The sequence below is a fragment of the Salmo salar genome, chromosome 01 (genome assembly GCF_965601325.2).
Source record: "Salmo salar chromosome 01, fSalSal1, whole genome shotgun sequence".
Classification (NCBI taxonomy): domain Eukaryota; kingdom Metazoa; phylum Chordata; class Actinopteri; order Salmoniformes; family Salmonidae; genus Salmo; species Salmo salar.
The window spans coordinates 91,390,480-91,416,047 of NC_138291.1; the positions used below are offsets into that span (position 1 = coordinate 91,390,480).

At 47.6% G+C, this 25,568-nt stretch overlaps 1 pseudogene; it reads right to left on the reverse strand.

The window, feature by feature from the left end:
* LOC106609298 (transformation/transcription domain-associated protein-like) overlaps positions 1-25,568 on the reverse strand; it is a 175,880-nt pseudogene that overhangs the window by 34,719 nt on the left and 115,593 nt on the right.

A 25,568-nucleotide genomic window follows, 5' to 3' on the forward strand; every position in this document is an offset into this window, starting at 1 on the left:
GAACAGTGAAGTTATATAAAATATATTTTTTCCAGGGTTCTTTTGACAAGCAGAGAGATCTGGAGTGGGATCAATTTCTTAAACAGTAACTCATGCAAAGAGCATTCCCCATAATTGGATTTGAATGCCTCCCCCTCTCCTCCCTGTCCCCTCTGACAAATGTTATGTGTGCGCACATAAACAGATTTTCCGGCCCACAAACCCAGGAAAAGTGAAGGAGGGATCGTGTAACAGGGCAAGGCAGTGCCGGTGAGGTTGGCTGCTCGGCAGCAGCAGAAGTGCTGGGCTGTAAACCCTTTTTGTTCCGCTCTGAGGGATTTTTGGATTTCTCTGTGGCGCTCGGTTGCCGTGGACACAGCTGGGGAGCGACGGTCGGTCGGCAGGCAGGCAGGCACCCTGTGAGCCGGAGCTCCAGTGACGACTGGCCGAGCCAACACAGCTGGCACCCAGTACCCACACAGCTGGTAACACGCTACACGCTCCCTCTGTGTCTCTCACGCTTCACTCTTGCTCTGCCTCCAATTCTGTTTCCCTTTATTCTCTCTGTCTTGCTTATTCTCTCACAGGCTCTCTTGTTCCTCATTTTCTCTCTCTCCATTACTCAATTTATTTTCCCTCTTTCATATTTTACTCTCACACGCTCTAGTCTCTGGCCTTCTCTCCCTCTCCCTGCCCAGTCATCATACAGTACTGTAGTCAGACACATTAGCTCAGCTAGCCTCTCTCCAGTCTGGTGGAGAGGAAAACAGAGGTGGAAAAGAGGGGGAACTGAGTGAGGAGAGACAAGACAAATGAGAGGCGTGCCAGTGTGTGTAGGTGGACAGGGAATGGGCAGCTCTGTGTGTAGGTGGACAAGGAATGGGTAGCTCTGTGTGTAGGTGGACAGGCAATGTGGGAATGGGTAGCTCTGTGTGAAGGTGGACAGGGAATGTGGGAATGGGTAGCTCTGTGTGTAGGTGGACAGGGATTGGGGAGCTCTGTGTGTTACAGAGTTACAGAACTCACCACTGTGTTTTAAGACGAGAACAACATGCTCTCGTGTTTGTCTGTAAAGCACTTTTGAATAAACTACCTTCTTATTTATCATCACTCATCAATATTAGAATTATATTTCCTAAAACAAGGTTTCAAGCATGGATTACACTTGAGGCCCATGCGATTTCCACAGAGTTGGGTATGGCTGCCTTTTCCTGTTATGCTCCTTGCCTATGGAATAGCCTGCAGACTAAACTTAAACTTGAGACTCTTGTCCCCCTTGCCCATTTTAAACAGTTTTTGGAGGATTTTATTTTTGTATTGCTTGTAACTATTTAGGGTAATGCAAGTTCTTGTGCTGTTAGGGGAATAACCTATGTGTAAATGTCATAATCTGTTGCTGTATTTTTTGTGTTATCTGTGATTGCTTTGTTTGTCTTGTGTAGTTTCTTAATCATTGTACCTAAACTGTATGTGTAAACATGTATACGCAGGGCCCAGCTGAAAAAGAGACCTTGGTCTCAGTCTGTGTTCCTTGTTGAAATAAAGGTATAATAATAATAGTGTGTGTAGGTGGACAGGGAATGGGGGAATGGGTAGCTCTGTGTGTAGGTGGACAGGGAATGGGGGAATGGGCAGCTCTGTGAGTAGGTGGACAGGGATTGGGCAGCTCTGTGTGTAGGTGGACGGGGAATGGGCAGCTCTGTGTGTAGGTGGACAGGGAATGGGGGAATGGGTAGCTCTGTGTGTAGGTGGACAGCTCTGTGTGTAGGTGGACAGGGAATGGGGGAATGGGCAGCTCTGTGTGTGTACTCAGTCGTAAAAATTTGAGAGGAGAGACAGAGGAGGAGAGTTGTTATGTGGACACAGGGAGGAAGTTAGAGGGTGAAGCAGACATTCCTAGTTAAAACCAGTGGCCAGGGAACTGAACTGTGGTTCAACCTGGTGGTTATATAATGAGGAGGGAAATGTACCCTCTCCAAAAAAGAACAATTCGTATTTAGAAACGTCTCTACAGGGGCCAGCCTGCAGCTGTCTGTCGCATTCCCGAGTAGAACATAAATACATAGTGAGAAGTGAAGGGTGACGGTGTCATGGGTCGCTGACTAACATGCGCAAACATCCATACCAGAGATAAACGGATTGCTTCATGATTCAATTTAACTTCCGAATAACTGTTCCCGAGGTATTGTTTTGAAAGCAGTATGTGGTGATAATTTAGTTACACCAGTGGCTGAGGTCAAACACATACCACCCCAACAGATCCACAGATGATGCAATCCCTATTGCACTCCACAAGGCCCTTTCTCACCTCAACAAAAGGAACAACTATGTGAGAATGTTATTCATTGACTACAGCTCAGCATTCAACACCATAGTGCCCTCAAAGCTCATCACTAAGCTAAGGACCCTGGGACAAAACACCTCCCTCTGCAACTGGATCCTAGACGTCCTGATGGGCCGCCCCCAGGTGGCTAGGGTAGGTAACAACCCATCCGCTACGCTGATCCTCAACAAAGGTGCCCCTCAGGGGTGTGTGCTGAGTCCCCTCCTGTACTCCTTGTTCACTCATGACTCCACGGCCAGGCACGACTCCAACACCATTATTAAGTCTGCGGATGAAACAACGACGACACAGCCTATAGGGAGGAGGTCAGATACCTGACCGTGTGGTGCAAGGACAACAACCTCACCCTCAACGTGATCAAGACAAAGGAGATTATTGTGGACTACAGGAAAAGGAGGACCGAGCACGACCCCATTCTCATCGACGGGGCTGTAGTGTAGCAGGTTGAGAGCTTCAAGTTCCTTGGAGTCCACATCACCAACAAACTAACATGGTTCAAGCACACCAATACAGTCGTGAAGAGGGCACGACAAAACCTATTCCCCCTCAGGAGACTGAAAAGACTTGGCAATGGATCCTCAGATCCTCAAAAGGTTCTACAGCTGCACCATCGAGAGTATCCTGACAGGATGCGTCACTGCCTGGTATGGCAACTGCTCGGCCTCCGACCGCAAGGCAATACAGAGGGTAGTGTGTACGGCCCAGTACATCAGCGGGGCCAAGCTTCCTGCCATCAAGGACCTCTATACCAGGCGGTGTCAGAGGAAGGCCCTAAAAATTGTCAAAGACTCCAGCAACCCTACAGTAGTCATAGACTGTTCTATCTGCTACCGCACGGCAAGAGGTACCGGAGCGCCAAGTCTAGGACCAAGAGGCTTCTAAATAGCTTCTACCTCCAAGCCATAAGACTCCTGAACATCTATATTAAATGGCTACCCAGACTATTTGCATTGCCCCCCTCCCCCACACACACTTTACACTGCTGCTACTCTCTGTTATTATCTATGCATAGTCACTTTAATAACTCTACCTGCATGTACATATTACTTCAATTATCTCGACAAACCGGTGCCCTCGCACATTGACTCTGTACCGGTACCCCCTGTATATAGCCTCGCTATTGTTATTTTACTGCTGCTCTTTAGTTATTTGTTGCTTTTATTTCTTTTTTTTTTTAGGTATTTATCTTAAAATTGCATTGTTGGTTAAGGGCTTGTTAGTAAACATTCACTGTAAGTTCTACTACACCTGTTGCATTCGGAAACATGGGACAAACCAGATTTGATTTGAAATGTCTGCAGATGTTCAACAGTTGCTTTTACTGTTCTAATAAACACCCTTCAGTTCAAACTCAACTCTCCTTGCAGCACCAGTACCAGCAAGCACTGTTATGTTTTTCTCCACATGCTGTATGTACCCAAATGACCGCTAAACAGGCCGTTAGGGAGAGTCAACGGGTTGGATTAGCAGAGCTGTGTAATGCCTGTGAAATCAACACCCCAAACCAGACCAGCACACACTGGCACCCGGACGCGCGCTTGTGGACACGGACGCGCACACAGACACACACCACACACAGCACACACACACACACACTCAGCCCTCCATTAAATAAAATCATGTGGTTCAGAAGCCCCAATTACTTTCCGGAACATCCCTGTTCTGTTCTGTTTCTGCCTGGTAATGCAGAGCTAGGATACTTCTGGCAGCTAAATTATGTCTGGAAGCTTGGCTACTTCTGGCAGCTATGTTATGTCTGGCAGCTATGTTATGTCTGGCAGCTAGGTTATGTCTGGCAGCATGGCTACTTCTGGCAGCTATGTTATGTCTGGCAGCTATGTTATGTCTGGCAGCTAGGTTATGTCTGGCAGCATGGCTACTTCTGGCAGCTATGTTATGTCTGGCAGCTTGGCTATGTCTGGTAGCTAGGCTATGTCTGGCAGCTTGGCTACTTCTACAGCTAGGTTATGTCTGGCAGCTTGGCTATGTCTAGCAGCTTGGCTACGTGTAGCAGCTAAGTTATGTCTGGCAGCTAGGTTACGTCTGGCAGCTAGGTTACGTCTGGCAGCTAGGTTATGTCTGACAGCTAGTTTACGTCTGGCAGATAGTTTATTGTCTGGCAGCTAGGTTACGTCTGGCAGCTAGGTTACGTCTGGCAGCTAGGCTACGTCTGGCAGCTTGGCTACGTCTGGCAGCTAGGTTACGTCTGGCAGCTAGGTTACGTCTGGCAGCTAGGCTACGTCTGGCAGCTAGGCTACGTCTGGTAGCTAGGCTACGTCTGGTAGCTAGTTTATTGTCTGGCAGCTAGGTTACGTCTGGCAGCTAGGTTACGTCTGGCAGCTAGGTTACGTCTGGCAGCTAGGTTTCATCTGGCAGCTTGGTTATGTCTAGCAGCTTGGTTATGTCTAGCAGCTAGGTTATGTCTGGCAGCTAGGTTATGTCTGACAGCTAGGTTATGTCTGACAGCTAGGTTATGTCTGGAAGCTTGGTTATGTCTGGCAGCTAGGTTATGTCTAACAGCTTAGTTATGTCTGGGAGCTAGGTTATGTCTGACAGCTAGGTTATGTCTGACAGCTAGGTTATGTCTGACAGCTTAGTTATGTCTGGCAGCTTGGTTATGTCTGGCAGCTTGGTTATGTCTGACAGCTTAGCTATGTCTGGCAGCTAGGTTACGTCTGGCAGCTAGGTTACGTCTGGCAGCTAGGCTATGTCTGGCAGCTAGGTTACGTCTGGCAGCTAGTTTATTGTCTGGCAGCTAGGTTACATCTGGCAACTAGGTTACGTCTGGCAGCTTGGCTATGTCTGGCAGCTAGGTTACGTCTGGCAGCTAGGTTACGTCTGGCAGCTAGGTTACGTCTGGCAGCTAGGTTACGTCTGGCAGCTAGGCTACGTCTGGCAGCTTGGCTACGTTTGGCAGCTAGGTTACGTCTGGCAGCTAGGCTACGTCTGGCAGCTAGGTTACGTCTGGCAGATAGGTTACGTCTGGCAGCTAGGTTACGTCTGGCAGCTAGGTTACGTCTGGCAGCTAGTTTACGTCAGGCAGCTAGTTTACGTCTGGCAGCTAGGTTACGTCTGGCAGCTAGGCTACGTCTGGCAGCTAGGCTACGTCTGGCAGCTAGGTTACGTCTGGCAGCTAGGTTTCATCTGGCAGCTTGGTTATGTCTAGCAGCTAGGTTATGTCTGGCAGCTAGGTTATGTCTGACAGCTAGGTTATGTCTGACAGCTAGGTTATGTCTGACAGCTAGGTTATGTCTGACAGCTAGGTTATGTCTGGCAGCTAGGTTATGTCTGGCAGCTATGTTATGTCTGACAGCTTAGTTATGTCTGGCAGCTTGTTTATGTCTGGCAGCTTGGTTATGTCTGGCTAGGTATTGGAGCTAGGTTATGTCTGGCAGCTAGGTTATGTCTGGCAGCTAGGTTAAGTCTGGCAGCTAGGTTATGTCTGGCAGCTTGGCTACGTCTGGCAGCTTGGCTACGTCTGGCAGCTTGGCTACGTCTAGCAGCTTGGCTACGTCTGGCAGCTTGGCCACGTCTGGTAGCTTAGCTACGTCTTGCAGCTAGTTTATGTCTTGCAGCTAGTTTATGTCTGGCAGCTAGGTTACGTCTGGCAGCTAGGTTACGTCTGGCAGCTAGGTTACGTCTGGCAGCTAGTTTACGTCTGGCAGCTAGTTTACGTCTGGCAGCTAGGCTACGTCTGGCAGCTAGGCTACGTCTGGCAGCTAGGTTACGTCTGGCAGCTAGGTTTCATCTGGCAGCTTGGTTATGTCTAGCAGCTAGGTTATGTCTGGCAGCTAGGTTATGTCTGACAGCTAGGTTATGTCTGACAGCTAGGTTATGTCTGACAGCTTAGTTATGTCTGGCAGCTAGGTTATGTCTGGCAGCTAGGTTATGTCTGACAGCTAGGTTATGTCTGACAGCTAGGTTATGTCTGGCAGCTAGGCTATGTCTGGCAGCTAGGTTACGTCTGGCAGCTAGTGTACTGTCTGGCAGCTAGGTAACGTCTGGCAGCTAGGTTACGTCTGGCAGCTAGGCTATGTCTGGCAGCTAGGTTACGTCTGGCAGCTAGGTTACGTCTGGCAGCTAGGTTACGTCTGGCAGCTAGGTTACGTCTGGCAGCTAGGCTACGTCTGGCAGCTAGGCTACGTCTGGCAGCTAGGTTACGTCTGGCAGCTAGGCTACGTCTGGCAGCTAGGTTACGTCTGGCAGCTAGGTTACGTCTGGCAGCTAGGTTACGTCTGGCAGCTTAGGTTACGTCTGGCAGCTAGGTTACGTCAGGCAGCTAGGTTACGTCTGGCAGCTAGGTTACGTCTGGCAGCTTAGGCTATGTCTGGCAGCTAGGCTACGTCTGGCAGCTAGGTTACGTCTGGCAGCTTAGCTATCGTCTGGCAGCTAGGTTACGTCTGGCAGCTAGGTTACGTCTGGCAGCTAGGCTATGTCTGACAGCTAGGTTATGTCTGACAGCTAGGTTATGTCTGACAGCTAGGTTATGTCTGACAGCTAGGTTATGTCTGGCAGCTAGGTTATGTCTGGCAGCTATGTTATGTCTGACAGCTTAGTTATGTCTGGCAGCTTGTTTATGTCTGGCAGCTTGGTTATGTCTGGCTAGGTATTGGAGCTAGGTTATGTCTGGCAGCTAGGTTATGTCTGGCAGCTAGGTTAAGTCTGGCAGCTAGGTTATGTCTGGAAGCTTGGCTACGTCTGGCAGCTTGGCTACGTCTGGCAGCTTGGCTACGTCTAGCAGCTTGGCTACGTCTGGCAGCTTGGCCACGTCTGGTAGCTTAGCTACGTCTTGCAGCTAGTTTATGTCTTGCAGCTAGTTTATGTCTGGCAGCTAGGTTACGTCTGGCAGCTAGGTTACGTCTGGCAGCTAGGTTACGTCTGGCAGCTAGTTTACGTCTGGCAGCTAGTTTACGTCTGGCAGCTAGGCTACGTCTGGCAGCTAGGCTACGTCTGGCAGCTAGGTTACGTCTGGCAGCTAGGTTTCATCTGGCAGCTTGGTTATGTCTAGCAGCTAGGTTATGTCTGGCAGCTAGGTTATGTCTGACAGCTAGGTTATGTCTGACAGCTAGGTTATGTCTGACAGCTTAGTTATGTCTGGCAGCTAGGTTATGTCTGGCAGCTAGGTTATGTCTGACAGCTAGGTTATGTCTGACAGCTAGGTTATGTCTGGCAGCTAGGTTATGTCTGGCAGCTAGGTTATGTCTGGCAGCTAGGTACTGTCTGGCAGCTAGGTAATGTCTGGCAGCTAGGTTATGTCTGGCAGCTAGGTTATGTCTGGCAGCTAGGTTACGTCGGTCAGCTAGGTTACGTCGGTCAGCTAGTTTACGTCTGGCAGCTAGTTTACGTCTGGCAGCTTGGCTACATCTGGCAGCTAGGTTACGTCTGGCAGCTAGGTTATGTCTGACAGCTAGGTTATGTCTGGCAGCTAGGTTATGTCTGGCAGCTAGGTTATGTCTGGCAGCTAGGTTAAATCTGGCAGCTTGGCTACGTCTGGCAGCTTGGCTACGTCTGGCAGCTTGGCTACGTCTGGCAGCTTGGCTATGTCTAGCAGCTTGGCTACGTCTGGCAGCTTGGCCACGTCTGGTAGCTTAGCTACGTCTTGCAGCTAGTTTATGTCTTGCAGCTAGTTTATGTCTGGCAGCTAGGTTATGTCTGGCAGCTAGGTTATGTCTGGCAGCTAGACTACGTCTGGTAGCTAGGCTATGTCTGGCAGCTTGCAGCTTGGTTATGTCTGGCAGCTTGGCTATGTCTGGCTTGGTCTGGCAGCTAGGTTATGTCTGGCAGCTTGGTTAAGTCTGGCAGCTAGGTTATGTCTTGTAGCTTGTTTAAGTCTGTCATCTAGGTTATGTCTGACAGCTTGGTAATGTCTGGGTAGGTCTGTCAGCTTGGTTGTGTCTGGCAGCTTGGTTCTGTCTGGCTAGTTCTGGCAGCTTGGTTATGTAATAAAGGTAAATACAATATGTCTGGCAGCATTGTTATGTCTGGCAGCTTGGTTACGTCTGGCAGCTTGGTTATGTCTTTTTAGGTCCGAGAGCTTGCTTATGTCTGGCAGCTTGGTTATATCTCTCTAGGTCTGGCAACTTGGTTACGTCTGGCAGCTTGGCTACGTCTGGAAGCTTGGTTATGTCTAGCAGGTTGGTTTTTTCTGTCTGCTAGGTGATGTCTATCAGCTAGGTTATTTCTGTCAGCTTGGTTATTTCTGGAAGCTAGTTTATGTCTGGCAGCTAGGTTATGTCTGACAGCTCGGTTACGTCTGGCAGCTTGGCTACGTCTGGCAGCTTGCTATGTTATGTCTGGTATCTTGGATTAGTCTGCCAGCTTGGATACGTCTGGCAGCTTGGTTATATCTGGCAGCTTGGTTACATCTGGCAGCTAGGTTATGTCTGACAGTTAGGTTATGTCTGACAGCTTAGTTATGTCTGACAGCTTAGTTATGTCTGACAGCTTAGTTATGTCTGGCAGCTTGGTTATGTCTGGCAGCTTGGTTATGTCTGGCTAGGTCTTGCAGCTAGGTTATGTCTGGCAGCTAGGTTATGACTGGCAGCAAGGTTATGTCTGGCAGCTAGGCTATGTCTGGCAGCTAGGTAATGTCTGGCAGCTAGGCTATGTCTGGCAGCTTGCAGCTTGGTTATGTCTGGCAGCTTGGCTATGTCTGGCTAGGTCTGGCAGCTAGGTTATGTCTGGCAGCTTGGTTAAGTCTGGCAGCTAGGTTATGTCTGGTAGCTTGTTTAAGTCTGTCATCTAGGTTATGTCTGACAGCTTGGTAATGTCTGGGTAGGTCTGTCAGCTTGGTTGTGTCTGACAGTTAGGTTATGTCTGACAGCTTAGTTATGTCTGACAGCTTAGTTATGTCTGGCAGCTTGGTTATGTCTGGCAGCTTGGTTATGTCTGGCTAGGTCTTGCAGCTAGGTTATGTCTGGCAGCTAGGTTATGTCTGGCAGCAAGGTTATGTCTGGCAGCTAGGCTATGTCTGGCAGCTAGGTAACGTCTGGCAGCTAGGTTTTGTCTGGCAGCTAGGTTATGTCTGGCAGCTAGGTTATGTCTGGCAGCTAGGTAATGTCTGGCAGCTAGGTAATGTCTGGCAGCTAGGTAATGTCTGGCAGCTAGGTTATGTCTGGCAGCTAGGTTATGTCTGGCAGCTAGGTTACGTCGGTCAGCTAGGTTACGTCGGTCAGCTAGTTTACGTCTGGCAGCTAGTTTACGTCTGGCAGCTTGGCTACATCTGGCAGCTAGGTTACGTCTGGCAGCTAGGTTATGTCTGACAGCTAGGTTATGTCTGGCAGCTAGGTTATGTCTGGCAGCTAGGTTATGTCTGGCAGCTAGGTTAAATCTGGCAGCTAGGTTACGTCTGGCAGCTTGGCTACGTCTGGCAGCTTGGCTACGTCTGGCAGCTTGGCTATGTCTAGCAGCTTGGCTACGTCTGGCAGCTTGGCCACGTCTGGTAGCTTAGCTACGTCTTGCAGCTAGTTTATGTCTTGCAGCTAGTTTATGTCTGGCAGCTAGGTTATGTCTGGCAGCTAGGTTATGTCTGGCAGCTAGACTACGTCTGGTAGCTAGGCTATGTCTGGCAGCTTGCAGCTTGGTTATGTCTGGCAGCTTGGCTATGTCTGGCTTGGTCTGGCAGCTAGGTTATGTCTGGCAGCTTGGTTAAGTCTGGCAGCTAGGTTATGTCTTGTAGCTTGTTTAAGTCTGTCATCTAGGTTATGTCTGACAGCTTGGTAATGTCTGGGTAGGTCTGTCAGCTTGGTTGTGTCTGGCAGCTTGGTTCTGTCTGGCTAGTTCTGGCAGCTTGGTTATGTAATAAAGGTAAATACAATATGTCTGGCAGCATTGTTATGTCTGGCAGCTTGGTTACGTCTGGCAGCTTGGTTATGTCTTTTTAGGTCCGAGAGCTTGCTTATGTCTGGCAGCTTGGTTATATCTCTCTAGGTCTGGCAACTTGGTTACGTCTGGCAGCTTGGCTACGTCTGGAAGCTTGGTTATGTCTAGCAGGTTGGTTTTTTCTGTCTGCTAGGTGATGTCTATCAGCTAGGTTATTTCTGTCAGCTTGGTTATTTCTGGAAGCTAGTTTATGTCTGGCAGCTAGGTTATGTCTGACAGCTCGGTTACGTCTGGCAGCTTGGCTACGTCTGGCAGCTTGCTATGTTATGTCTGGTATCTTGGATTAGTCTGCCAGCTTGGATACGTCTGGCAGCTTGGTTATATCTGGCAGCTTGGTTATGTCTGCCAGCTAGGTTATGTCTGACAGTTAGGTTATGTCTGACAGCTTAGTTATGTCTGACAGCTTAGTTATGTCTGACAGCTTAGTTATGTCTGGCAGCTTGGTTATGTCTGGCAGCTTGGTTATGTCTGGCTAGGTCTTGCAGCTAGGTTATGTCTGGCAGCTAGGTTATGACTGGCAGCAAGGTTATGTCTGGCAGCTAGGCTATGTCTGGCAGCTAGGTAATGTCTGGCAGCTAGGCTATGTCTGGTAGCTTGCAGCTTGGTTATGTCTGGCAGCTTGGCTATGTCTGGCTAGGTCTGGCAGCTAGGTTATGTCTGGCAGCTTGGTTAAGTCTGGCAGCTAGGTTATGTCTGGTAGCTTGTTTAAGTCTGTCATCTAGGTTATGTCTGACAGCTTGGTAATGTCTGGGTAGGTCTGTCAGCTTGGTTGTGTCTGACAGTTAGGTTATGTCTGACAGCTTAGTTATGTCTGACAGCTTAGTTATGTCTGGCAGCTAGGTTATGTCTTGTAGCTTGTTTAAGTCTGTCATCTAGGTTATGTTTGACAGCTTGGTAATGTCTGGGTAGGTCTGTCAGCTTGGTTGTGTCTGGCAGCTTGGTTATGTAATAAAGGTAAATACAATATGTCTGGCAGCATTGTTATGTCTGGCAGCTTGGTTACGTCTGGCAGCTTGGTTATGTCTTTTTAGGTCCGAGAGCTTGCTTATGTCTGGCAGCTTGGTTATATCTCTCTAGGTCTGGCAACTTGGTTACGTCTGGCAGCTTGGCTACGTCTGGAAGCTTGGTTATGTCTAGCAGGTTGGTTTTTTCTGTCTGCTAGGTGATGTCTATCAGCTAGGTTATTTCTGTCAGCTTGGTTATTTCTGGAAGCTAGTTTATGTCTGGCAGCTAGGTTATGTCTGACAGCTCGGTTACGTCTGGCAGCTTGGCTACGTCTGGCAGCTTGCTATGTTATGTCTGGTATCTTGGATTAGTCTGCCAGCTTGGATACGTCTGGCAGCTTGGTTATATCTGGCAGCTTGGTTATGTCTGCCAGCTAGGTTATGTCTGACAGTTAGGTTATGTCTGACAGCTTAGTTATGTCTGACAGCTTAGTTATGTCTGACAGCTTAGTTATGTCTGGCAGCTTGGTTATGTCTGGCAGCTTGGTTATGTCTGGCTAGGTCTTGCAGCTAGGTTATGTCTGGCAGCTAGGTTATGACTGGCAGCAAGGTTATGTCTGGCAGCTAGGCTATGTCTGGCAGCTAGGTAATGTCTGGCAGCTAGGCTATGTCTGGTAGCTTGCAGCTTGGTTATGTCTGGCAGCTTGGCTATGTCTGGCTAGGTCTGGCAGCTAGGTTATGTCTGGCAGCTTGGTTAAGTCTGGCAGCTAGGTTATGTCTGGTAGCTTGTTTAAGTCTGTCATCTAGGTTATGTCTGACAGCTTGGTAATGTCTGGGTAGGTCTGTCAGCTTGGTTGTGTCTGACAGTTAGGTTATGTCTGACAGCTTAGTTATGTCTGACAGCTTAGTTATGTCTGGCAGCTAGGTTATGTCTTGTAGCTTGTTTAAGTCTGTCATCTAGGTTATGTTTGACAGCTTGGTAATGTCTGGGTAGGTCTGTCAGCTTGGTTGTGTCTGGCAGCTTGGTTATGTAATAAAGGTAAATACAATATGTCTGGCAGCATTGTTATGTCTGGCAGCTTGGTTACGTCTGGCAGCTTGGTTATGTCTTTTTAGGTCCGAGAGCTTGCTTATGTCTGGCAGCTTGGTTATATCTCTCTAGGTCTGGCAACTTGGTTACGTCTGGCAGCTTGGCTACGTCTGGAAGCTTGGTTATGTCTAGCAGGTTGGTTTTTTCTGTCTGCTAGGTGATGTCTATCAGCTAGGTTATTTCTGTCAGCTTGGTTATTTCTGGAAGCTAGTTTATGTCTGGCAGCTAGGTTATGTCTGACAGCTCGGTTACGTCTGGCAGCTTGGCTACGTCTGGCAGCTTGCTATGTTATGTCTGGTATCTTGGATTAGTCTGCCAGCTTGGATACGTCTGGCAGCTTGGTTATATCTGGCAGCTTGGTTATGTCTGCCAGCTAGGTTATGTCTGACAGTTAGGTTATGTCTGACAGCTTAGTTATGTCTGACAGCTTAGTTATGTCTGACAGCTTAGTTATGTCTGGCAGCTTGGTTATGTCTGGCAGCTTGGTTATGTCTGGCTAGGTCTTGCAGCTAGGTTATGTCTGGCAGCTAGGTTATGACTGGCAGCAAGGTTATGTCTGGCAGCTAGGCTATGTCTGGCAGCTAGGTAATGTCTGGCAGCTAGGCTATGTCTGGCAGCTTGCAGCTTGGTTATGTCTGGCAGCTTGGCTATGTCTGGCTAGGTCTTGCAGCTTGGTTATGTCTGGCAGCTTGGTTAAGTCTGGCAGCTAGGTTATGTCTGGTAGCTTGTTTAAGTCTGTCATCTAGGTTATGTCTGACAGCTTGGTAATGTCTGGGTAGGTCTGTCAGCTTGGTTGTGTCTGACAGTTAGGTTATGTCTGACAGCTTAGTTATGTCTGACAGCTTAGTTATGTCTGGCAGCTTGGTTATGTCTGGCAGCTTGGTTATGTCTGGCTAGGTCTTGCAGCTAGGTTATGTCTGGCAGCTAGGTTATGTCTGGCAGCAAGGTTATGTCTGGCAGCTAGGCTATGTCTGGCAGCTAGGTAATGTCTGGCAGCTAGGTTTTGTCTGGCAGCTAGGTTATGTCTGGCAGCTAGGTTATGTCTGGCAGCTAGGTAATGTCTGGCAGCTAGGTAATGTCTGGCAGCTAGGTAATGTCTGGCAGCTAGGTTATGTCTGGCAGCTAGGTTATGTCTGGCAGCTAGGTTACGTCGGTCAGCTAGGTTACGTCGGTCAGCTAGTTTACGTCTGGCAGCTAGTTTACGTCTGGCAGCTTGGCTACATCTGGCAGCTAGGTTACGTCTGGCAGCTAGGTTATGTCTGACAGCTAGGTTATGTCTGGCAGCTAGGTTATGTCTGCCAGCTAGGCTATGTCTGGTAGCAAGGCTATGTCTGGCAGCTTGGCTACTTCCACAGCTAGGTTATGTCTGGCAGCTAGGTTATGTATGGCAGCTAGGTGATGTCTGGCAGCTAGGTTACGTCTGGCAGCTAGGTTACGTCTGGCAGATTGGCTACATCTGGCAGCTTGGTTACGTCTGGCAGCTAGGTTAAGTCTGACAGTTAGGTTACGTCTGGCAGCTAGGTTACGCCTGGCAGCTAGGTTACGTCTGGCAGCTAGGTTACGTCTGGCAGCTAGGTTACGTCTGGCAGCTAGGCTACGTCTGGCAGCTAGGCTACGTCTGGCAGCTAGGCTACGTCTGGTAGCTAGGCTACGTCTGGTAGCTAGGCTACGTCTGGTAGCTAGGCTATGTCTGGCAGCTTGGCTACTTTTACAGCTAGGTTATGTCTGGCAGCTAGGTTATGTCTGGCAGCTAGGGTATGTCTGGCAGCTAGGTTATGTCTGATAGTTAAGTTATGTCTGACAGCTTAGTTATGTTTGACAGCTTAGTTATGTCTGGCAGCTTGGTTATGTCTGGCAGCTTGGTTATGTCTGGCTAGGTCTTGCAGCTAGGTTATGTCTGGCAGCTAGGTTATGTCTGGCAGCTAGGCTATGTCTGGTAGCAAGGCTATGTCTGGCAGCTTGGCTACTTCCACAGCTAGGTTATGTCTGGCAGCTAGGTTATGTCTGGCAGCTAGGTGATGTCTGGCAGCTAGGTTACGTCTGGCAGCTAGGTTACGTCTGGCAGATTGGCTATATCTGGCAGCTTGGTTATGTCTGGCAGCTAGGTTAAGTCTGACAGTTAGGTTACGTCTGGCAGCTAGGTTACGCCTGGCAGCTAGGTTACGTCTGGCAGCTAGGTTACGTCTGGCAGCTAGGTTACGTCTGGCAGCTAGGTTACGTCTGGCAGCTAGGCTACGTCTGGCAGCTAGGTTATGTCTGGCAGCTAGGCTACGTCTGGTAGCTAGGCTACGTCAGGTAGCTTGGCTACTTTTACAGCTAGGTTATGTCTGGCAGCTAGGTTATGTCTGGCAGCTAGGTTATGTCTGGCAGATTGGCTACATCTGGCAGCTTGGTTACGTCTGGCAGCTTGGTTATGTCTGGCAGCTTGGTTATGTCTGGCAGCTAGGTTATGTCTGACAGTTAGGTTGTGTCTGACAGCTTGGTTATGTCTGCCAGCTTGGTTATGTCTGGCAGCTTGGTTATGTCTGGCAGCTTGGTTATGTCTGGCAGCTAGGTTATGTCTGACAGTTAAGTTATGTCTGACAGCTTAGTTATGTTTGACAGCTTAGTTATGTCTGGCAGCTTGGTTATGTCTGGCAGCTTGGTTATGTCTGGCTAGGTCTTGCAGCTAGGTTATGTCTGGCAGCTAGGTTATGTCTGGCAGCAAGGTTATGTCTGGCAGCTAGGTTATGTCTGGCAGCTAGGTAATGTCTGGCAGCTAGGTAATGTCTGGCAGCTAGGTTATGTCTGGCAGCTAGGTTAAGTCTGGCAGCTAGGCTACGTCTGGTAGCTAGGCTACGTCTGGTAGCTTGGCTACTTTTACAGCTAGGTTATGTCTGGCAGCTAGGTTATGTCTGGCAGCTAGGTTATGTCTGGCAGATTGGCTATATCTGGCAGCTTGGTTACGTCTGGCAGCTTGGTTATGTCTGGCAGCTTGGTTATGTCTGGCAGCTAGGTTATGTCTGACAGCTTGGTTATGTCTGGCAGCTTGGTTATGTCTGGCTAGGTCTTGCAGCTAGGTTATGTCTGGCAGCTATGTTATGTCTGGCAGCTAGGTAATGTCTGGCAGCTAGGTTATGTCTGGCAGCTAGGTTAAGTCTGGCAGCTAGGTTAAGTCTGGCAGCTAGGTTAAATCTGGCAGCTAGGTTGTGTCTGGCAGCTTGGCTATGTCTGGCAGCTAGGTTACCACTGGCAGCTTGGCTACGTCTGGCAGCTAGTTTATGTCTGGCAGCTTGGCTACGTCTGGCAGCTAGTTTATGTCTGGCAGCTAGTTTATGTCTGGCAGCTAGTTTATGTCTGGCAGCTAGGTTATGTCTGGCAGCTAGGTTATGTCTGGCAGCTTGGCTACGTCTGGCAGCTTGGCTACGTCTGGCAGCTTGGCTACGTCTGGCAGCTAGGTTACGTCTGGCAGCTAGGTTACGTCTGGCAGCTAGGTTTCTCGTCTGGCAGCTAGGTTTCTCGTCTGGCAGCTTGGTTACGTCTAGCAGCTTGGTTATGTCTAGCAGCTTGGTTACGTCTGGCAGCGTGGCTACTTCTGGCAGCTATATTATGTCTGGTATCTTGGCTTAATCTGGCAGCTTGGCAACTTCTACAGCTAGGTTACGTCTGGCAGCTAGGTTACGTCTGGCAGCTAGGTTACGTCTGGCAGCTAGGTTACGTCTGGCAGATTGGCTACGTCTGGCAGCTTGGATACGTCTGGCAGCTTGGTTACGTCTGGCAGCTTAGTTACGTCTGGCAGCTTGGTTATGTCTGGCAGCTAGTTTATGTCTGGCAGCTAGGTTATGTCTGTCTAGGTCTGGCAGCTTAGTTGTGTCTGGCAGCTTGGTTCTTTCTGGCTACTTGTGGCAGCTTGGTTATGTCTTGCAGCATGGTTATGTCTGTCAGCTAGGTTATGTCTGACAGACATTATTTTTTTTATTTTTTTTTCCACCTTTATTTAACCAGGTAGGTTAGTTGAGAACAAGTTCTCATTTGCAACTGCGACCTGGCCAAGATAAAGCGTAGAAATTCGACACATACAACAACACAGAGTTACACATGGAATAAACAAAACATACAGTCAATAATACAGTAGAACAAAAGAAAACAAAAAGTCTATATACAGTGAGTGCAAATGAGGTAAGTTAAGGCAATAAATAGGCCATGGTGGCGAAGTAATTACAATATAGCAAATAAACGCTGGAATGGTAGATGTGCAGAAGATGAATGTGCAAGTAGAGATACTGGGGTGCAAAGGAGCAGGATAAATAAATAAATAAATACAGTATGGGGATGAGGTAGGTACATAGATGGGCTGTTTACAGATGAGCTATGTACAGGTGCAGTGATCCGTGAGCTTCTCTGACAGCTGGTGCTTAAAAGCTAGTGAGGGAGATATGGTTATGTGTTGGTTATATCTGGCAGCTCGTTTATGTCTGGCAGCTTGGCTACGTCTGGCAGCTAGGCTACGTCAGGCAGCTTGGCTACGTCTGGCAGCTTGGTTATGTCTGGCAGCTAGGTTATGTCTGACAGCTAGGTTATGTCTGGCAGTTTGGTTATGTCTTGCTTGGTCTGGCAGCTTGGTTGTGTCTGGCAGATTGGTTGTGTCTGGCAGCTTGGTTATGTCTGGCAGCTTGGTTATGTCTGGCTAGGTCTGGCAGCTTGGTTATGTCTGGCAGCTTGGTTATGTCTGGCTAGGTCTGGCAGCTTAGTTATGTCTGGCAGCTTGGTTATTTCTGGCAACTTGTGGCAACTTGCTTATGTCTTGCAGCATGGTTATTTCTGTCAGCTAGGTTATGTCTGTCAGCTAGGTTATGTCTGGCAGCTTGGTTATGTCTGGCAGCTTGGTTCTAAAGAGCTCTGTTCTAAAGTAACGCACTACATAAGGAATTGAGTGTGATTTGAGAATTACCCCTGGAATCCTATGGCCCAACACTGTTGGTTAGATTCCAAAAGTGAGTTCTATTTCTCAAAAAAGAGTACATAAATAAACAATGAAAACAGCAGAACAGAAAAATGAGATGTAGCAGTGTAGAACGGATCGTGCCTGTGGTGAAATGTCTCTTCATCTTCTAGAAGACAGGGTCCTGAGCGGTGGCCTGGGCTCGGCGGACGAGCGACTCTGATGCCGCGCTGGAGAACGTGGTGAACACGTTGGAGACTTTCTCCAACCCCACGGCAAACGTGCTCACCAGCTTCTTGACAAAGTTCAGTGTGATCTTGATGGGAATGGTTGGGGGAGAGGGTTAGGGGGAAGAGAGAGGGAGGAAGATTGATTATGAACATTTATACTACACCGTTATTTGTGACCCAAAAAATGCTATGACATTGAGCAAGCTATGATGCCCACAGACTCAGCCCAACAAGTGTATGTTTTCCAGATGTGATGGGACAAACACACCTCTAATCCCCCTCACCCCTTCCTCCCAAAGCCCCCTGACTCGGCAGAACAGGTGCAGCCAGGTGAGTTTGTTCCCATAAGGGGGGACAAGTGTTCCTCTGTCCCTGTCTAACCAATGGAACGGAGCGCTGAGCCTGCAGCTGCTGCTTCTGGAGCCCCCTTGCCGTCAGCACAGTGCAGTCAGCCCAACTACAGTCTACATCCCCTAGGCCCATCTCCCACTCATCAGGTCCTACACACTCACCGCACCCATCACCCCCATCTTCCCTCCTCCTATCCCACTCCCCTCACTAGCCCCCCACCCCTGATTACCTGACTATCCTCAGCTCAGTGCACAGCTGCCCCCCCCCCCCCTCCTCCCAGCCAGCATTGCTAAAGCACTTTGCAGCACCGCCGAGTTCGATTTGGAAGCTTGTGTCATGTCAGCTCTCTTTCTCTCTGTCAACACCTTGACTGAAATGGCTTGAGGATTTAGTGTTGTAGATGAAAGTGTTTCAGAAAGTACATAGTTAGCGAAGACTTCAGCTTGTCCTCTGTGTAAATGTTGAGTGCAAATGTCCATTTTCCAGTTTGTAAGTGCGCTGTGTTGGACATTGGATGAAAAAGTCTTATCTTTGTCATGTCATGAACGTGACAGAGCCCTTCCTTCAACAGAGCTTCAGACTGCTCAGGTAGAGAGGAACAGCAGCAGACTGAACAGATGTGGCTGCCATACTGTTGCAGGGTGGTATTGGGCTGTGCCAGGCTATGCCAGGGTTACCTTATGCCACTGTCTATCACTCACACACACACACCTCTCCACCCCCCCCCCCCACACACCTTCCCTCTCTCCACCCCACTCCACCTCAAACACCTATATGAATCCTACCTATATGAATCCTACCTGTCACACCCTGATCTGCTTCACCTGTATTTGTGCTTTTCTCCATCCCCTCCAGGTGTTGCCCATCTTCCCATTATCCCCTGTGTATTTATACCTGTGTTCTCGGTTTGTCTGTTGCCAGTTCGTCTTGTTTTGTCAGGGCTTACCAGCATTCTTTCTTGCCTTCCTGTTTCTCTAGTTCTGTTTCCTATTTTTCCCATTTCTGACCATTCTGCCTGCCCTGACCCCGAGCCTGCCTGCCGTCATGTACCTGCCTGACCTGATTACGAACCTCTGTCTGCCCTCGACCTGCCCTTTGCCTGCCCCGTGTTTCTAATAAATCATCTGAGAACTGTACTATCCACCTCCCGTGTCTGCATCTGGGTCATATCCCGAGTCTTGATACTACCTATATGAATCCTATCCATATGAATCCTACCTATATGAATCCTACCTATATGAATCCTACCTATATGAATCCTACCTATATGAAACCTACATTTGAAGCAGATCTCATGAGTAGCAGACCCTTTTTCTTTCTTCCTGTGCCAATCCGGTGTGCCTAAACCTACTGTCAAGTTACCAGGTTGTTAGCTAGCTAAATAACATGACTGAACAGCGTTGTTTGTTATCAAACCAATACATTTCGACCCTGGATTAGTTCACGATGTGGTTTGTGAAATTACATAAAATTCGAGAGAATCCCAATAAAAATAAAAAAGGTATCTCTGGTAATATGGGTCATATTGTTTTAACTGTCTACAGACAATACTTTTTCTTTGCTGTAAAGCTGCCAACATGCCTGGGCTCCATTTTCCCTCTCTGACATCCAAGAGGCTACATGATAGTGAGCTTGCAAAGTCTACTCAGTCTGACCTGTGCTCTTGGTTGATTTAAAAAAAAAAAAATTCACCTTTATTTAACCAGAGTTACGCATGGAATAAACAAACGTACAGTCAATAACACAATAGAAAAAAATATTTATACAGTCTGTGCAAACGAGGTAAGATTAGGGAGGTAAGGCAATAAATAGGCCGTAGTGGCGAAGTAATTACAATTTAGCAATTAAACACTGGAGTGCCAGATGTGCAGAAGATGAATGTGCAAGTAGAGATACTGGGGTGCAAAGGAGCAAAAATAAATATATCACAAAATGGGGATGAGGTAGTTGGATGGGCTATTTAAAGATGGATTATGTACAGCTGCAGTGATCTGTGAGCTGATGCTTAAGGTTAGTGAGGGATATATGAGTCTCCAGCTTTAGTGATTTTTTTCAATTAATTCCAGTCATTGGCAGCAGAGAACTGGAAGGAAAGGCGGCCAAAGTAGGGATTGGCTTTGGTGATGACCAGTGAAATATACCTGCACAGTATTGTCTCTTATCGATGGCGGTTATGATATTGTTTAGGACCTTGAGCATGGCTGAGGTGCATCCATGACCAGCTCGGAAACCAGATTGCATAGAGGAGAAGGTACGGTGGGATTCGAAATGGTCGGTGATCTGTTTGTTAACTTGGCTTTCGAAGACTTTAGAAAGGCAGAGTAGGATAGATATGCAGTGGGGGAAAAAAGTATTTGATCCCCTGCTGATTTTGTATGTTTGCCCACTGACAAAGAAATGATCAGTCTATAATTTTAATGGTAGGTTTATTTGAACAGTGAGAGACAGAATAACAACAAAAATATAGAGAAAAACGCATGTCAAAAATGTTATAAATTGATTTGCATTTTAATGAGGGAAATAAGTATTTGACCCCCTCTCAATCATAAAGATTTCTGGCACCATCTCCACCGTCAAACATGGAGGTGGAAACATTATGCTTTGGGGGTGTTTTTCTGCTAAGGGGACAGGACAACTTCACCGCATCATTTTACGGGGCCATGTACTGTCAAATCTTGGGTGAGAACCTCCTTTCCTCAGCCAGGGCATTGAAAATGGGTCGTGGATGGGTATTCCAGCATGACAATGACCCAAAAAGCACGGCCAAGGCAACAAAGGAGTGGCTCAAGAAGAAGCACATTAAGGTCCTGGAGTGGCCTAGCCAGTCTCCAGACCTTAATCCCATAGAAAATCTGTGGAGGGAGCTGAAGGTTCGAGTTGCCAAACGTCAGCCTCGCAACCTTAATGACTTGGAAAAGATCTGCAAAGAGGAGTGGGACAAAGTCCCTCCTGAGATGTGTGCAAACCTGGTGACCAACTACAAGAAACGTCTGACCTCTGTGATTGCCAACAAGGGTTTTGCCACCAAGTACTAAGTCAAGTTTTGCAGAGGGGTCAAATACTTATTTCCCTCATTAAAATGCAAATCAATTTATAACATTTTTTACATGCATTTTTCTGGATTTTTTTGTTGTTATTCTGTCTCTCACTGTTCATATAAACCTACCATTAAAATTATAGACTGATCATTTCTTTGTAAGTGGGCAAACGTACAAAATCAGCAGGGGATCAAATACTTTTCCCCCCCACTGTAGGTCTGTAGCAGTTTGGGTCTAGAGTGTCTCCCCCTTTGAAGAGGGGGATGACCGCAGCAGCTTTCCAATCTTTGGGGATCTCAGAAGATACGAAAGAGAGGTTGAACAGGCTAGTAATAGGGGTTGCAACAATTTCGGCAGATCATTTTAGAAAGAGAGTGTCCAGATTGTCTAGCCCGACTGATTTGTAGGGGTCCAGATTTTGCAGCTCTTTCAGAACATCAGCTATCTGGATTTGGGTGAAGGAGAAATGGGGAGGCTTTGGCTAGTTTCTGTGGGAGGTGCAGGGCTGTTGACCGGGATAGGGGTAGCCAGTTGGAAAGCATGGCCAGTCGTAGAAATTTGCTTATTGAAATTCTCAATTATCGTGGATTTATCGGTGGGTACAGTGTTTCCTAGCCTCAGAGCAGTGGGCAGCTGGGAGGAGGTGCTCTTATTCTCCATGGACTTTAAAGTGTCCCAGAACTTTTTTGAGTTTGTGTTGCAGGAAGCAAATTTCTGCTTGAAAAAGCTAGCCTTGGCTTTTCTAACTGCCTGTGTATATTTGTTCCTAACTTCCCTGAAAAGTTACATATCGCGGGGGCTATTCGATGCTAATGCAGTACGCCAGAGGATGTTTTTGTGCTGGTCAAGGGCAGTCAGGTCTGGAGTGAACCAAGGTTTATATCTGTTCCTGGTTCAAAATGTTTTGAATGGGGCATGCTTATTTAAGATGGTGAGGAAAGCACTTTTAAAGAATAACCAGGCATCCTCTACTGATGGAATGAGGTCAATATCCTTCCAGGATACCCGGGCCAGGTCGATTAGAAAGGCCTGCTCGCTGAAGTGTTTTAGGGAGCGTTTGACAATGATGAGAGGTGGTCGTTTAACCACAGACCCATTACGGACGCAGGCAATGAGGCAGGGATCACTGAGATCCTGGTTGAAGACAGCAGAGGTGTATTTAGAGGGCAGGTTGGTCAGCATGATATCTATGAGGGTGCCCGTGTTTACAGATTTGGGGTTGTACCTGGTAGGTTCATTGATAATTTGTGAGAGATTGAGGGCATCTACCTTAGATTGTAGGACGGCCGGGGTGTTAAGCATACATTTAGAGGAGCAAGTTGCCTTTATAACAGGCGATGAAATGATACAATGCATCAACTATGCTTGCTCTGCTCCAATGTAACAAATGCACAAATCGACCAGCAGAAGACTCAGGATCTGCATCCCTACTTGCCATCACGGCTAAATTACAATAAAACTGATGGATAAATAAATGTGGACGGAGAGAAGCAGGTGAGTGATGGCTGGAGGAGGAAGTGCTTGGCGGATTACTGTTGCCAAACGTGATATGCGCATGAAAGTGAAGTGGACATTCTTGGACCAGCGCATACAAGAGAATAGCTCACAGATCACTGCACCTGTACATAGCCCATCTGTAAATAGCCCAAATAACTACCTCATCCCCTACTGTATTTATTTATTTATTTATCTTGCTCCTTTGCACCCCAGTATTTCTACTTTGCACATTAATCTACTGCACATCTACCATTCCAGTGTTTATTTGCTATATTGTATTTACTTCGCACTTGGCCTATTTATTGCCTTAACACTACAGGCTGATCCAAATTTGATGTTATGTCCTTAAAACAAGTCAAAATGAGGCTCAGTAGTGTGTGTGGCCTCCAAGTGGCTGTATGACCTCCCTACAACGCCTGGGCATGCTCCTGATGAGGTGGCGGATGGTCTCCTGAGGGATCTCCTCCCAGACCTGGACTAAAGCATCCGCCAACTCCTGGACAGTCTGTGGTGCAACGTGGCGTTGGTGGATGGAGCGAGACATGATGTCCCAGATGTGCTCAATTGGATTCAGGTCTGGGGAACTGGCGGGCCAGTCCATAGCATCAATGCCTTCCTCTTGCAGGAACTGCTGACACACTCCAGCCACATGAGGCTTAGCATTGTCTTGCATTAGGAGGAACCCAGGGCCAACCGCACCAGCATATGGTCTCACAAGGGGTCTGAGGATCTCATCTCGGCACCTAATGGCAGTCAGGCTACCTCTGGCGAGCACATGGAGGGCTGTGCGGCCCCCCAAAGAAATGCCACCCCACACCATGTGTCACGTCCTGACCAGCAGAGGGAGTAGTGGTTTAGTATTTTGGTTAGGACGTGACAGAGGGATGTTTGTTTTGTATGGTGGTGTTTTTTTTTGTGTGTTGTGAGGGGTGTTTGATTTATGTGTTCCTGGGTTTTGGATGTATGTTCTAGGTTGTATGTTCTAGGTTGTATTGCTGCATTTTTGTCTAGTTAGGTTTGTTTTTCTATGTGTAGTTAATTGGGGTTGGACTCCCAATTGAAGGCAGGTGTGTTGAGTTGCCTTTGATTGGGAGTCCTATATAATAGGGTGTGTTTGTCTTTGTGTTTTGTGGGTAGTTGTTTGTGAGCACTGCTTTGTTTAGCCTGCCACTCTGTTCGTGTCGTGAGTATTGTTTATAATTTTTTTTCTCGTGTTCACGTGTTTGGAATAAATGATCATGATGAACATGCAACCCGCTGCGCCTTGGTCTCATCTATACGACACCTGTGACACCATGACTGATCCACCGCCAAACCGGTCATGCTGGAGGATGTTGCAGACAGCAGAACGTTCTCCACGGTGTCTCCAGACTCTGTCACGTCTGTCACGTGCTCAGTGTGAACCTGCTTTCATCTGTGAAGAGCACAGGGCGCCAGTGGCGAATTTGCCAATCTTGGTGTTCTCTGGCAAATGCCAAACGTCCTGCACGGTGTTGGGCTGTAAGCACAACCCCCTCATACCACCCTCATGGAGTCTGTTTCTGACCGTTTGAGCAGACACATGCACATTTGTGGCCTGCTGTAGGTCATTTTGCAGGGCTCTGGCAGTGCTTCTCCTGCTCCTCCTTGCACAAAGGCGGAGGTAGCGGTCCTGCTGCTGGGTTGTTGCCCTCCTATGGCCTCCTCCACGTCTCCTGATGTACTGGCCTGTCTCCTGGTAGTGCCTCCATGCTCTGGACACTACGCTGACAGACACAGCAAACCTTCTTGCCACAGCTCGCATTGATGTGCCATCCTGGATGAGCTGCACTACCTGAGCCACTTGTGTGGGTTGTAGACTCCGTCTCATGCTACCACTAGAGTGAAAGCACCGGCAGCATTCAAAAGTGACCAAAACATCATCCAGGAAGCACAGGAACTGAGAAGTGGTCTGTGGTCCCCACCTGCAGAACCACTCCTTTATTGGGGGTGTCTTGCTAATTGCCTATAATTTCCACCTGTTGTCTATTCCATTTGCACAACAGCACGTGAAATTTATTGTCAATCAGTGTAGCTTCCTAAGTAGACAGTTTGATTTCACAGAAGTGTGATTGACTTGGAGTTACATTGTGTTGTTTAAGTGTTCCCTTTATTTTTTTGAGCAGTGTATATAGACTTGTTTTTCTACTGTATGTTTGTTTACTCCATTTGTAACTCCATGTGTTGTTGTTGTAACGCGGGTCGTATAAAGGGGACCAAGGCGCAGCGTGTAGAGTGCTCTTATTTACTTTTAATGAATATACTTAAACAAAACAACAAAACTACTGACAACAGTTCCGTCAAGTGACATACAGAAAACAACTACCCACAAAACCCAGGAAGAAAAACCCCTACTTAAATATGATCTCCAATCAGAGGCAACAAGGATCAGCTGCCTCCAATTAGAGATCAACCCAAACAATCCCAACATAGAAATAGAAAAACTAGAACTACCCAAAACACCCCCTGTCACGCCCTGACCTACTCTACTATAGAAAATGACATCTTACTAGGGTCAGGACGTGACAGTTGTATGTGTCGAACTGCTTTGCTTTATCTTGGCCAAATCGCAGTTGTATATGAGAACTTGTTCTCAACTTGCCTACCTGGTTAAATAAAGGTGAAATATATATATATTTTTAAAGTGGCTGTTGTTTAAATTCAACTTAATTTATAAACAAAACTGACTTCATAAACAAGCGGCAGCTGGTTATTTAGAGCGGTAGGGCCGAAAAATGTTGGTAGTGTCATACGAAACAGTACTACGCTATTCTAAAATGTTGGTACCAAACTGTATGTATCATGATGTTTTGCAACCGTCATATTACCGTGGTACTGGCATAGCACACACACACGATTTACCTCTGTTGTAGCGTTCCCTCTGCTCTATCTTGAGCGTCAGGTAGAGGGTGTGGATGGGGAAGTAGACTGCCTGGGGGTACACTCGTCCCACCTAGCAGATAACAGTCATGGGCAGGGGGAGGGGTTCACACTCAGATTACCTTTCAAAGAAGAACCTACCCTCAGGGTTCACAGTGAAGCACAGATGAGAGGAGTGTACACGGCAGAGAATAACAAATAATATCAAACATTGATCCCCTGGATGAAAGCAGCTCTGTAATGTGTAATGGAGATGGAGTTATGATATGAAACCATGGAGGGTGATGTCAGGTTAAAACAGACCTGGGGCTACATTTAGAGGAGGAAGTTGCCTTGACCTACCCTTCTACTGCAGTCACTGAGCTAATGTCAGCTTTATATATATTTTTTTACGC